At 37.8% G+C, this 12249-nt stretch overlaps 1 non-coding gene across 1 annotated transcript; it reads left to right on the plus strand.

Moving 5' to 3' along the window:
- Positions 1-1601: 1601 nt before the first annotated feature.
- LOC149015935 (small nucleolar RNA R71) lies at positions 1602-1708 on the plus strand. The gene has a single exon (XR_016173799.1). It is a non-coding gene; the product is annotated as a small nucleolar RNA R71 (small nucleolar RNA).
- Positions 1709-12249: the final 10541 nt, after the last annotated feature.

Raw genomic sequence — 12249 nt, forward strand, 5'->3', positions numbered from 1 at the left:
TAATTGACCTATCTGCCAACCAAAGAGTAGTTCTAGTTGCTTTCAATTCTCCCAATCCTAATTGCTTATAAACATGGTAAGGCAAAAGATTCACACTTGCACCAAGATCAAGTAAAGCATGTTCAATGTGTGTATTGCCTATGACACAAGCTATTGTGGGGCTCCCTAGATCCTTATACTTGGCTGCTGCTGGTTGAGTAATAATAGAATTGATGTTACCTGCTAAGAATGCCTTTTTGGGAATGCTAGTGATTCTTTTATGAGTGCATAAATCTTTCAACACTTTCGCATAGGCGGGGATTTGGGATATGGCATCTAAAAGAGGGATATTCACTTTTATCTTTTTGAAGACATAAAAAATTTTCTCCATAGTTGCAGTCTTCTTCTTATTAACTAGATGAGTAGGATAAGGAGCCTTAAGAACATAAGGACTCTCATTTGAAATTTGCTCTTTTCTCATAGTTTCTGATAGTGGTTCACCAAACTTAGGTACTACTAAAGCAATTGGCTCATCCTCAACTTCTATGGGTTCCTCAGACAAACTTTTATTAGGAGATACTTGAACATTCTCCTCATCATAGTGGTCACTAATCTCGCTCTTTTCATTAATATGTGACTCACCTGTTAAATACCCTTTCCCACTTCTCAATGCAGACACAGAATTAATTGAAGCTAAAGAAGAATGGGAGGATTCAACTTGGTTGACTTGATTTGGTGGTCTTTGTTGAATCTGAATCCTAGGATTTAACTCAGGTTGGCTAGGCATTTTACCTTTTTCTTGCTCAGACAAAGCACTTGCAAGAGTGGAAATTTGTTTTTCCATATTATGCATAGAAGTAATGAAGGTGCTGGAAAGTACTTCCATATTCCTCTCTAAGGAAGAGAGACGAGAAAACTCTGGATTGTTACCTTTGTTGAAACCAAGTGATGATTGATTTTGTGCAATGTGAGGCATATGAGGCACAATAGATGGATTGACAGGCCTAGCTAAATTGGCGTTCTGGAAATTTGGGGCTTGAGGGAACTGAACATTTGGATTATGAGAAAATTTGGCACTTTGCTTTTGAGGGGCACCAAAGTGATTTTGTGTGGAATAATTGCTTAATCCATTTTGGTTTTGCCCTTGAGACCATGAAAAGTTAGGATGATTCTTCCACCCAGGATTGTACGTGTTACTGTACGGGTTTGGAAACATCGCACTGACATTCTCATGTTTGCCTCCAGAATAGCTAGGACATTCCTCAATTACATGTGTAGGAGACTGACACCATGCACACATAGCAATAGATTTGTCAAATAAATGTGCTTGACTTGGTGGTGGTGGTGCAACTTTAACTACCAAAGTCTCTAACTTTTTCAAAAGATTATCTATTTGTGCTTCCTTATGAACTTGGTTATCAACAAAATATCCCCTACTAGTCCTTTCAGACTCTTGGGTTGACTCCCATTCTCTAGTTCTATCTGCTACATCTAAAAGAAATTCCCAAGCTTTGGAATCATCAGTGAATGATGTAAATCCTGTGGGGCACATTGATTCCAAAAGTTGCTTTGTTTGGTAATCGATACCCTCATAAATTATTTGGCATAAATGCCATAATTCTATACCATGGTGAGGGCATTCTTGGAGAAGGCTTTGGAACCTTTCCATTACCTTAGCAAATGACTCATTGGGTTTCTGACGAAATTGAAGAATATCATTTCTTATTTTATTCGTCTTAGAGAAAGAAAAGAATTTCTTCAAGAATAGGATAGTGAATTGTTCCCATGTGATAATGCTATCCCTAGGTAAGCTATAAAGCCACTTTTTGGCTTGATCCTTTAATGCAAATGTAATGAACCGTAGTCTTACGGCATCATCAGTGAGTTGTTGTACCTTCATAAGGACACAAACTTCTTCAAACTCCCTAAGAAATAAATATGCATCTTGATCAGGTAACCTATGAAATTGGGGTAACATATATAGATAGATAATCATATTTGAGCTCAAAATTATTACCCCTCACTTCAGGTAAACGTATACAGGAAGGTTGTGCAAATCGGGTTGGATAAAATCTATCCCTAAGACTCTTAGGTGGAGGTGGTGGAGGTAGACCTTCCATGGTCAAGTTAGACACTCGGACAATTCTATTTGTAGAATCATGAGTCCAGACACACATGCACTAACTCCCTAATGCAATTAATGGCTCTTATGAAAGAATGAGATTTTTTTCTTTAAATAAAAATAAGTTAACTAAAGAATAAAAGAAAAGAAAATAACAAAAACAAAAGGAAACTAGTGAATTTCCCACCACAAAGATTGAAACAATGATTCCAAAGCTGTAAGGTTGCCGTATTGCTGAGCGCTGTATAGGTTTGACAGCAAGGAAATCCGTATAGTTTTCGGAGCCACCTACAATCGAATCCTAGGGATTCTGCAGTAGAGTGGGGACTACTATACGTTTTTGTTTCTACTCAAGTTAAGAGTAATATCTTTGATTTTTTTTTTGAACACTTCGATTTACCTAAGAATGAAAAAAAAAAAAAAAAAAATGGATTAATACCTCCCCGGCAACGGCGCCAAAAACTTCTTTTTGAATTTTAAAAATAACCGCAAGTGCATGGTATCATGTAGCTAACGGGTCGATCTCAAGGAGATATGCCACTTATAATTCAACTTCTTAATAGTAATGCGAGATGGTGGAAAGAAACAATTTGTTAAAAAAAAAAAAAAAAAAAAAACAAAACAAAAACATACCTACAAAAAAAAATAAATGAAAACGAAAAATAAATTAAACACAATCAATGCATAAATAAAAGACAGGAAAAAAAATGCGAACAATAAAAATAAAAAGGAAAAAAAAGTAAAACCAGTTAGTATGTTAAAGCAGTCAGTAAAATTTAGTTCATAGCTAAAATGCAGATGCAACACCACCCGTCACCAGAAGCAGAGGCACGACTGTAGGCTTGCTCCGGTTATGTGGTTCGAGATGATGAATGAATAGGCAGAAAGTAGATAACAGAAAGTAAATAACAAAGCAATAAACAAAACAATAAAAGGAAAAGGAAGCCTTAACCAAAGAGAGACACGACTGTAGGCATCTCTGATCAAGGATCCAGGGGAAGGGAGAACAATAAATAATACTGAAAGTAAATCCTAAATTAAGAATATGGAGGGGTAGATAGAAGTGGGAATGGAGGGAGGAGAGAAAATTAATAAAGAAGGTTACTTACTTGCGAATTGAACAAACGATTCGAATCTCAACCAACCCTAACAACCAGATCTAGATCTAGAATGATCTAAATCTGCAATTGCTAGACCTAAAGAAAAACGAATCTAAAAAAATTGAAACTTGAACTTGAAGCTTGAACTTGAATTGCATTACATAAAAAGATTAAACCTAAACATTGAATCTAGAAATTTAAATCTCACTAATGCAAGCAAAGAAAACTAGAGAAAACCTAAATTGCTAATTAAAATTTCCCTTTTTTTTAAACAAAAAAACAAACACCTTTTTTAAAAAAAAAAAAAAAAACCCTTTTTTTTTTTTTTTTTTTATAATCCCCTTTTTTTGGTTTGGTTTGGTTTTCTTTTCAAAATAATTTTTTTTTTTTTTTTATTAATAACACACACTTTCAAAAAAAAGAAATAATTATTTTATTTTTTTTTTTTTTTTTTTTTGTTTTCTTCTTTTTAATAAAAGAGAGGGAGCTAACTCCCTCTTTTTGAAGCTGAAAACCCTAATTATTATTTGTTGCATCAGGAACCCTGCTAGACTAGGCCGGGAGTGGCTTCTTTGTAAGTTGATTCCCTATCTCAGATTGAGCCAGGAATGGATTCTTCACAAGCCAATTCTCATTTGAGTCAGGTAATAACATCGTGTTATCGCTGATGTGATTGACTTGAGAAATTACCAAAGTAAAGCTACAAGGAGACAATGGTTTGATTACGGAGTTCGGTCCTAAGACCTACGTCTCCGAGACTCAGGTACGAGTCCAATCTAATATGGAGATTGTTTGAAAATACTTACAAATCTGAGAGGAAATCATACAACAAAGAGTAATCAAACTGGAATCAGATAGCTCCTCCATCGGCCGTCAAGTGCACACCAAGTCGCCAGATAATCTCCATGTTGCAGCGGCAAATCACCTCTCAAAAACAAGATCGCAACCGAAGAACATAGGAGAACCGAAAGAGCTCTCATGCGAGACCCAAAACCTCAATAAAAATGTTGACTATATTTTACTTAAGGACACATACTTAATGTAACACTTAAGAAATTTTGACTTTTCTTTAATCTCTCCATTTGTTTAATTTATATTTGACATCACTTGCGCACTCTGATTCAGTTTTAGTTCCTTCTGAGATCCTTAATACTGGATTTATTTCTTTATTAATATTATTACATTGATCTATTCTTGCTAATGATTGGACTATTGTGTGGAATGGTTGGTGATTGTCAGAGACCTGATATGTGGGGCTATGGATCACACCCGGATATTCAAGTAAATGCATATCGGTTGGATGGATGTGACATCAAGAGTATGATGGGTAAATCCTCATTTCCCAAAAGTTTGGGACTTACGCTCTCAAAACCACTAATCATTCATTGAATAAGGTTCCTACTAAAGCAGCTCAAAAGACTCCTTTTGAATTAGGGACGGGAAGGAAACATAGTTTGAGGTAGCTGCATGTTTGGGGTTTCCCAGTAGAAGTGAGAATTTGTAGTCCACATGAAAGAAAATTAGACTTTCGAACAATCTATGGGTACTTTATTGGTTATCCTAAAATGTCTAAAGGTTATGTATTTTATTGTCCTAACCATAGTCCAAGAGTTGTAGAAACTGGTAATGCAAGATTCCTTGAGAATGGTGAAGTTAGCAGGAGTTCCAAGCGACAAATAGTTGAAATAAAGGAAACTCGGTTAATTGTTTCATTACCCATAATTGATCCTTCATCTTCTATTATGCCGCATGTTCCTTCACTCAATGTAATGCTGACTGATTCTTCATCAAATTTTATGCCAACAATCAGCAATATTGAACAATATATAAATTAAACACACACAAAATGCTAATGTACATGAACCACAAAGAATAGCATTAAGATGATTCCAAAGGAAACGTAAGTCACTATTCCTGATGACTATATGGTTTTTTTTGCAAGAATCAGATTATGACATAGGAATCAATGATTATCTAATTTCATTTTCCCACCCCTTAAAAAGTGAGGAGTCTGATAAATGAATTGATGCTATGAAAGAAGAATTGAAATCCATGAAATAGCATGATGTCTGAGATCTCGTCGAATTACCAGAAAATTGTAAAAGATTAAACTGTAAGTGGGTATTTAAGACAAAATGTGATTCTAATGGTAATGTTGAACAATATAAAGCTAGGCTTGTTGCCAAGGTTACCCCCAAGGAAGACATATTTATTACAAAGAGACATTTTCTCCTGTTTGAAGAACAATTCGTTAAGAATAATTATGGCATTGGTGCCTCATTATGGTTTAGAGTAACACCAAATGGATGTGAACACTGCCTTTTTTAATGGTGCTTTTAAGGAAGAAATTTACATGGATTAATTAGAAGGTTTTTCGATAGAAGGTAAAGAAAGTGATGCGGATCAATTATGCTTCTGGATCTGACTGAGCATCCTCTCGTATCCGGGATGATGAGCCCTGCAAGAAAGGTTAGATGCGGGCCGGCTTGTGTGCCGGGTAGCCGCCTCCGATGGCAAAGTCAGATGACGAATAGAGTGAGGACTCGTGCAAAAGCTACACAAGATTATACTCAAAGTGTATTGGTTTTCTTACCAAGGAGATGCATCCCCTATCTTATAATGATTAACTTACCTTATACGTATTTGGTAAGTTAGCCCGATAAGGGCTATTGTTTCTCCTAGGATCATGCTTTCTTGTCATTGGTCCGATTCAATCAGCTGCTGAGTTGACCTTCTATATCAAGGATGATTGCTATATATGTGGCGTATATTACGCTTTTAGTCATGGATGATCGACAACTTTCCCGATTAACTAGCATGTGGAGCCCCATCCAGGTCAGACCCGATTGGGTAGAAATCTTCCGTATCATAAGCCCCCTATTCCGGACGTTTTTTACATCGTGCGGGATAGCAAGGAAGATTAAAAAAGATGCAAATCCTTATGGAAGGTGCAAGATGAATGGGATTGACCCGATTCAAATAATTACCTTAAAAGAGGTGTAAGTCCTTATGGAAGGCGCAAGATGAATGGGATTGACCCGATTCAAATTATTACCTTAAAGAAGGTGTTACCTTAAAAAAGGTGTAAGTCCTTATGGAAGGCGCAAGATGAATGGGATTGACCCGATTCAAATAATTACCTTAAAAAAGGTGTAAGTCCTTATGGAAGGCGCAAGATGAATGGGATTGACCCGATTCAAATTATTACCTTAAAGAAGGTGTTACCTTAAAAAAGGTGTAAGTCCTTATGGAAGGCGCAAGATGAATGGGATTGACCCGATTCAAATAATTACCTTAAAAAAGGTGTAAGTCCTTATGGAAGACGCAAGATGAATGGGATTGACCCGATTCAAATTATTACTTTAAAGAAGGTGTTACCTTAAAAAAGGTGTAAGTCCTTAGGGAAGGCGCAAGATGAATGGGATTAGCCCGATTCAAATAATTACCTTAAAAAATTTGCAAGTCCTTATGGAAGGCGCAAGATGAATGGGATTGCCCCAATTCAAATAATTACTTTAAAAAAGATGTCACCTTAAAAAAGGTGTAAGTCCTAATGGAAGATGCAAGATGAATGGGATTGACCCAATTCAAATAATTACCTTAAAAAAGGTGTTACCTTAAAAAAGGTGCAAGTCCTTATGGAAGGCGCAAGATGAATGGGATTGGCCCGATTCAAATAATTACCTTGAAAAAGGTGCAAGTCCTTATGGAAGGCGCAAGATGAATGGGATTGCCCCAATTCAAATAATTACCTTAAAAAAGGTGTAAGTCCTTATGGAAGGTGCAAGATGAATGGGATTGGCCCGATTCAAATAATTACCTTAAAAAAGGTGCAAGTCCTTATGGAAGGCGCAAGATGAATGGTATTGCCCCAATTCAAATAATTACCTTAAAAAAGGTGTTACCTTAAAAAAGGTGCAAGATGACCGGGATTGTAGAAGGATCCACACGGGTTTCAAACCGATGTCTTTGATCATTGTAAATTCTCGATCCTCTCGATCATTGTAAATTCTCGATCCTCTCGATCATTGTAAATTCTCGATCATCTCGATCATTGTAAATTCTCGATCATCTCGATCATTATCACGAGCAACACGATCGTTATCTCGAGCAACAATATCGTTATCACGAGCAACACGATCGTTATCACGAGCAACACGATCGTTATCAAGAGCAACACGATCGTTATCATGAGCAACACGATCGTTATCACGAGCAACATGATCATTATCATGATCTTAGTCTTTTTTCCGCTCCCGATGATGATCTTGATCACGAACATCGCGATCTCTGTTGTATTCTTTCTTAATTTTTTAAGTTGTACAAATTCGCCACGGGGGATGCATCACCATCATTGTAGAATATCTTCTGAAGCTTTGAGGCCTCTTAACCTCACTTGCTACTAGTTTGCTCGCGTTCGAACTTTCAAACCTGGCTTTGATTGCTCTGATTTTTCTTGTCCTCTTCTTATGTTTGAGAGAACATGATATAGACGGGCTCATCAGAGGCCATTAGATTCAATTCCAGCGAACTAGTTGCAGAAATATTGAATGCATTGTAATTGTAGAGAAGCTCTTGTAGCAGAAACTTCTTGTTTGAGGTGTTGAACATCCTCCAGAATTATCTCCTCAATCTGGGCAAGATTTTTCCGTTTGTGCTATGCACGCCCACCTGGTATTAGCGTGGCTCCCAGCAGTGGTGGAAGATGCATTGATCAATTTTGATCTTACCTATGATGCTGCTACCCACCTTGAATGTAATTAGTTGGTCGAGACGAACATGGACCAAACACTGGTTTAAGGCCAAGTGTTTAGATGCCATCTTGACCCTAGATCCTGTTCAACTCATGTTGAGTGGACTCCATCTTCTTGATGTGTTTGATCTTCGGGAATCTGATTCCCGCCAACATTTTCTATTCGGGAACGTCCATTATTTCCTCCTCGTCTTGGCATGACTTGAAGATTTTGTCGTTCCCACAGACGGCGCCAAACTGATGCGGATCAATTATGCTTCTGGATCCGACTGAGCCTCCTCTCGTATCCGAGACGATGAGCCCTGCAAGAAAGGTTAGATGCGGGCCGGCTTGTGTGCCGGGTAGCCGCCTCCGATGGCAAAGTCAGATGACGAATAGAGTGAGGACTCGTGCAAAAGCTACACAAGATTATACTCAAAGTGTATTGGTTTTCTTACCAAGGAGATGCGTCCCCTATCTTATAATGATTAACTTACCTTATACGTATTTGGTAAGTTAGCCTGATAAGGGCTATTGTTTCTCCTAGGATCATGCTTCCTTGTCGTTGGTCCGATTCAATCAGCTGCTGAGTTGACCTTCTATATCAAGGATGATTGCTATATATGTAGCGTATGTTACGCTTTTGGTCATGGATGATCGGCACCTTTCCCGATTAACTAGCATGTGGAGCCCCATCCGGGTCAGACCCGGTCGGGTAGAAATCTTCCGTATTAGAAAGAGTGGTGGGTAAACTTAAGAAGTCAATATATAGACTTAAACAAGCATCCCGACAATGGTATATTAAGTTTAATACCAATGTTCCATCTTTTGGTTTTAGAGAAAACACCATTAATTGGTGCATATACCGAAAGATCAATGGGAGTAAGTCTATTTTTCTGGTCTTGTATGTTGACGATATCTTACTTCTTGCAAATGATTTGGCTATTTGTTTATGTTTACGCAAGGAGTCATATCATGAAAAAGTGCAAAGCAGTCCATCATTGCTTTATCCACTATGGAAGCAAATTTATGGCATGTTTTGAAGCCACTATTCATTATGTTTCTGACACATATTATGTTTTTCTTGTTTTCTTATGGTTGTGTACACATTACTTAATTTTACCAAGCTTGTCTAATGCTGCATTATATTCAGCCGTCATGTTATAATATTTTTTTTTTCGGTAAACAGGGGAATTTATTTGAAATGAAAACCCCTAGGGAAGGGGCAACTTGTAGCATCAAAATACAAATTCCAGTTTAGTAAGGGTGGGGGATTGGCAGAAATAAAATTTAAAGAAGAGTGAGAGGCAGCAAGGGAGGCAAGCCTGTCGGCTACATGATTTCCTTCTCTCAATGTATGATTGAAGGTGATAAAATCAAATTTGAGCGTTAAGGATCGGATCTCCTCCAGCATAGGCTTGATGATCCAGGGTTCTTGATCATGTTTGCGATTTATAAGCTTGATGATAGCTTCATTGTCTCCCTCAAAGATAACCTTCTTGAAGTTGTTCTTGATGGCGAGATGGAGTGCACATCTAAGTGCTTCAGCTTCAGCTTGGAGAGCAGATAGGTTGTGTTTGGAGATTGCAAAGCATAATAAGGTGTGGCCTAAGTTATCTCAGGCTACACCTCCCATGCCAGCTGAGAACATACCATTTGAATCCAGCCTAGAAGATCCATCAATATTGAACTTGATGAAGTTCTGCGGAGGAGGTAACCAGCAGGAGCTAATTTTCTTCTTCTTTTCCTTCCTTCTGTGATTGAGCATCTTATAAGATTCTGCATTCAGGGAGTGAGCAAGCCACCAGATCTGTCTTGGAGATTTGTGTGTTTTCTGATGAGCTGCTTTGTTGAAATTTGACCAGATGATCCATAATGTAATGAGATGGAGAGTTAAAGCATTTTCTTCCTGAGGGAGCTTTTTGGCAGTACTGATCCAGTGTGAGACTTGTTTATCAATATCAACATTGTATTTCCACCAGCAAACTCTAAAGCAACCCCAAACCTGTTTGGCAAAGTCACATTTAAGGAAAATGTGATTAAGATCTGCATTATCAGATGAACAAAAACAGCATATATCCAGAATTTTACATCCTCTGTTAGAAAGGAGATTCAGGGATGGGAGGCTTTGGTGAAGCAGCTTCCAAATGAAGTTTAACACTCTAGGATTCAGTGGGAGGTGCCATAGCTTTAGCCATGGGTTTTGATCTGGCTTGGGATCTCTGGTGATAAATAATCTATAGGCTGAGGCTACTGTGAAGTGACCAGTATTAGTTTGGTCCCATATGATCCTGTCCTGCATACATGTTGGTGTCAATGGTATGCTTAAAATGGCATTTGCAACATCAGGATCCCACCATTGAGAAATAAGATCACTACGCCATGTATAAGTTGAATGATCAATAAAATAAGAGACTCTAGGCGGTGCTTCAGGTGGGAGGGGGTTCATGTATAGCTGCTTCATCAGAGGACTAATCCATCTAGAACACCATGGATTGATACTATCACCATTTCCAACTTGATAGAAGATGTTATGAGTAACATCTCACGAACTTTAATGAGGGATTTCCATCCCCAAGATGCATTGTGGGGTGTGGTAGCTTGAAGAAAGGAGCAGTTCTTGAAGTATTTGTTTTTGAGAACCCGAAACCACATGGATTCCTTTTCTGTAATAAGCTCCCAGACTTTTTTTGCAACAAGTGCATAGTTGAAAGCCTCAAGGTTCTTAATGTTCAAACCACCATTCCTCTTTGGTTGACAAATAATACTCCATCTGACAGTGTGAATGTGATTCTTTTCTCCATTAGACCAGAAAAATTTCCTGTTTGATTGCTCCATAGAAAGAAGAGTTTTTTTTGGCAGCAAGAAACATGACATAAAATGGCTCGGCATGGCTTGAGAGACAGCTTGGATGAGAACTGATTTACCTGCATAGCTAAGTAATTTAGCTTTCCAACCTTGAAGTCTGTTATTTACTCTATCGATGAGACCTTCACAATGTTTATGCTTGATTTTACCACTGAAGAGTGGTATTCCCAAGTATATATCCATATCAGATGTGGGGATCATATTGTAAAGTTCGGAGAGATGCTTCTGTTATAATACATTATGTGGACCATTATGTTACTATGCTAATATTTATAACTTTATGAATGTTATGAATGCTATATGATGAATTGTTGATGTCTTAGTACATGAAAGAAAATGCACTAAATGATAGTGCACAATGGCCATGACTCACACTTTGATAAGATCATGTCGTGCATACTATTTTGGATAATTAATTGGCTAAACTTGTATGTGTTCACAATTGCTTTATATCAATTTAACCTAGTATTGCATGAAAATATCTGGCACCTTTCGCTTTTAATTTTTATAATTTTAGTAATTTTATATATTTTCTAGCGAATCCGAATCAAGATTTATTAGTTGTACTTGAAGAAAATCATCAACCAAATCTTGCAGGAGCATTATGGATATTTGAAAGAAATTTAACCAGGATTTTATTGCACTCAAAAAAAGGAAGTTTGTGTATGAAGTTATTGCACTTAGAAAAAGAAAGTTTGTGTATGAAGTTGGGATGCCACCTTTAGAGAGTGGAACTCTCTAGAAGACTTCCCAAAGTAGAAACGTAGGAAGGAGGGTGATCTAAAGGCTTAAAGGATTTTATTTCCTTTTTTGTCAGATTGTAATTAGAAAGCGATTATTTTTTGTGAGTGTTACATGAACTCTCCCACAACAAGTCGTATGAGAGAAGCAAAGAGATTGATGCGTCCAAAATCTGCTCAGCCCTTAGATCTCCTCGTGATGACCTGCAAAACAAAAGCGTCAGATGTGGCCCGACCGCGGGGGTCGGGAGTCCACCTCCGAAGGCTAAGTCAGTTGATGAACTTAATCACAAACGGCTCTATTAGAAGCACAGAGCTAAGGAATGAAGAACTGTGAAAGGTGATCTAGATCGTAAGCCGCTGATAGTTTAAGTCTATCAGTATGTATCTGAACCTGAGTCTCAAATTGTGTGTTTTCGATCCCCTCACCTCGTATGGTAGTGAGGTTTATATAGAGTGTACCTTCGAATCTCCTTCGTTGGATGCACTTGAGCCTTCTTCGGGTAGTCGTTGGATCTTAACAGTTAGATCCGTTGAGCAATAGACTTCTACTAGTTTGGACTAGTAGAGGACTCCTGAGATAACCCTTTAGGTTATGCGATGATTATCCCTTCTATAATGATTAGCCGCAGCCATCAATTCGAGTCTGCCATCATTAGGGTAATTACCCTAATCCATAAGTAGGATTAGGGCGTGCTTGTAGCTGAA

This window comes from Hakea prostrata, chromosome 5, assembly GCF_041222555.1.
Source record: "Hakea prostrata isolate BN-2017 chromosome 5, UWA_Hpros_2, whole genome shotgun sequence".
Classification (NCBI taxonomy): domain Eukaryota; kingdom Viridiplantae; phylum Streptophyta; class Magnoliopsida; order Proteales; family Proteaceae; genus Hakea; species Hakea prostrata.